This window comes from Rhinopithecus roxellana, chromosome 3 (genome assembly GCF_007565055.1).
Source record: "Rhinopithecus roxellana isolate Shanxi Qingling chromosome 3, ASM756505v1, whole genome shotgun sequence".
Lineage (NCBI taxonomy): Eukaryota > Metazoa > Chordata > Mammalia > Primates > Cercopithecidae > Rhinopithecus > Rhinopithecus roxellana.
In genome coordinates this window covers 36,459,010-36,461,843 of record NC_044551.1, presented here as the reverse complement: position 1 = coordinate 36,461,843, position 2,834 = coordinate 36,459,010, and the positions used below count along the sequence as shown (strand labels likewise).

Genomic DNA, 2,834 nt, shown 5'->3' with positions numbered 1-2,834 from the left:
AATCCCTAGCTCATTGATTGAGTAGGTTTTGTTTAGAGTGGATGTGAGGTGAGTATAGGCAGAAAATTGGCCCGTCAAGGAGACAACAGCCAAGGGGCAGCATAATAGCAAAATGGGAAGTCAGGGTAGGCATGAAAAGGTGAATTATCTCCAGCCTGTGCTTTGGGAATTGGTCCCCTATCTATAAAATGAGTAGCTGTCAACTATGTGCCTATGAGAAATCTCCTGGAGGAAATTCCATTTATATGCAATATCCAGAAGAGGTAAATCATAGAGACAGAAAGCAGCTTAGTGGTTTCGAGAAGCTGGGGAGAAGGGGCAATGGGGAGTGATGACCTGATGAGGCTTCCTTTAAGGGTGATGTAAAGGTTTTGGAACTAGATAGAGGTGGTAGTTGCACAGCATTGTGAGTGTACTAAATGCCACTAAGTTGTACCATTTAAAATGGTGAATTTTATGTTATGTGAATTTTATCTCAAAAAATAGAAACAAAAATAAACAAAGCCCTCTCTCAGATCCCTTTCAACCACACTGATGCTGTCAAGGCAGCCTCTGGAGAGATAAAGATAGTGGCTGGGCTCTGACCCTAGGGCAATGCCCAGGGCTAAGTGTTGTGGGGATGTGGGTAGTTCTCACTCCCTCTGACCTGTTCCTCTTCTTACCCCTCACAGGAGAACCCACAGGACTGCCTGCACCAATGCCAAGTGGTTAAGAGCATGGGTTTTCTGGGGGCCTTAACCTAAGTGTGAATCCTGACCAGGCCACTGTTGATGGTGTGAATCTGGATGTTACAGAACCTCTCTGAGCCTCAGTTTCCTCACTTGTCAAATGGGGATGAGAATATTATGCTTTTGTTAGCATGAACTAAGTGTGTAAAGCATTTAACACAAGGCAGTGAGTATTCCTACCATTCAATAAATGGTAGTGGCTATTATAAATAATAATTCTGTCATCTGTTGTATCTGCCTGAGCATAGTATTGATTGCCAAGATCCAGAGGTAGCAAGAAGTTTTGTCTTCAGTTAAATCCTTTAAACACAACCCCAAAGCTCAACAGCCTATTGCAGGGTGGGAGGAGTAGAGACTTGGCAACAATTGAAGATATTATTGTCTTAGTTTTTTTGTTTTGAAAAGATCTAATAAATAACGTTCTTCTTCCCTGTCTGAGTGGGTCTTAAACCAACTGAAAAATAAGACAAAAGGCAGCTGCTCAGGCAGCAGATGCTGGAAGCCAGGCCCTGGGCATCTTGCACTACAAATTTTAGTGGCTTCAAGCAGAAGTTGGTGGGAGCATGGGCTTTGAAGGCCTAAAGCCCGCAGGGATTAAAGCCTGTAGTTTCCCTTCCCCTCCCTTCCCCTCCCCTCCCCTCCCCTCTCCCCTCTCCTCCCTCCCTCCCTCCCTCCCTCCCTCCCTCCCTCCCTCCCTCCCTCCTTCCTTCCTTCCTTCCTTCCTTCCTTCCTTCCTTCCTTCCTTCCTTCCTTCCTTCCTTTCTTCATGGAGCTTTGCTCTTGTTGCCCAGGCTGGAGTGCAGTGGTGTAAACTTGGGTCACTGCAACCTCCGCCTCCCGGGTTCAAGCAATTCTCCTGCCTCAGCCTCCCAAGTAGCTGAGATTATAGGCACCCGCCACCATCCCTGGCTAATTTTTTGTATTTTTAGTAGACATGGCGTTTCACCATGTTGGCCAGGCTGGGCTCGAACTCCTGACCTCAGGTGATCCACCTGCCTTGGCCTCCCAAAGTGCTGGGATTACAGGTGTGAGCCACTGTGCCCGGCCAAGCCTGTGGTTTTCGCAGAAGCACCACCGATATCATGTTTGCCACACCAACTAAACTGACCTTCAATTCCACTGCATGTGAATCTGCTGGGAAAAACAAAGTTCCAGAACTGCAGAAGTTTTTCCAGAAATCTGACAGTGTGACCATCTACCTGAAACAAGGCCTGCCTGACCAAATGCGTTACGGGACAGCCATGGTGCTGAACTGTGGGAGGGACCATCTACTACCTGATCGCCCTCTACGTGACTTCACAGCCCCAAAACTAAGGAGTTAGTTAGGTTGCAGAGGACTAGTTTGCTTTTTGGTGTAAATCCCTTGAATTTTCATTTTTCCTTTTTCTTCTTTTTGAGATGGAGTTGCCCAGGCGGGACTGCAGTGGCACCATCGTCACTCACTGCAACCTCAGCCTCCTGGGTTCAAGGGATTCTCCAGTCTCAGTCTCCCAAGTAGCTGGGAGTACAGGAGTCCGCTACCACAACCAGCTAATTTTTGTATTTTTTAGTAAAGACAGGGTTTCGCCATGTTGGGCAGAACCCCACCATAGACAAGGCTGGATCACTGGACAGCTGCCCAGATTGGGCTGTGTCCCTGATACACTTACAGTGTGAAGGAACAGAGGGCATGTTAGCCCCTTGCAATAGGGCGCGTTCGTAAGCCCACCAAACAGGGCAGGCACTCTACTCTAGGAGAGAAGCCAGGAAGGCCTTAGGGGACCATCTTCCAAATGAGAAGGAAAGTCATGAGAGAGACAGAGAGATGCCTCTTCACATTGTTTAGCTATAGGCCTGTCCGAGTGGTCTCCATGACAAGGCGGGGCTTCCTAGACAATGGGATAGCTGTCCTACTTCTGTCCCCACATGGTCAGACATGGGGAACGTCACTCTACTGCTGGTGACCCTTCCCTTGACATTCAGTAATAAGTCCTTTGTTACAAAGGAAATAGAACAGCAAACAAATAAACACAAAACCTGGAAACAGCCTAATTTTGCCCAACATTAGGGGAATAAAGTAAATTACAGAATATCCATTCAATGGAATAAGAAGCCATTTAAAAACGC

At 47.2% G+C, this 2,834-nt stretch overlaps 1 pseudogene; it reads left to right on the top strand.

The window, feature by feature from the left end:
* Positions 1-1,220: 1,220 nt before the first annotated feature.
* LOC104660252 lies at positions 1,221-2,042 on the top strand (annotated as a pseudogene).
* Positions 2,043-2,834: the final 792 nt, after the last annotated feature.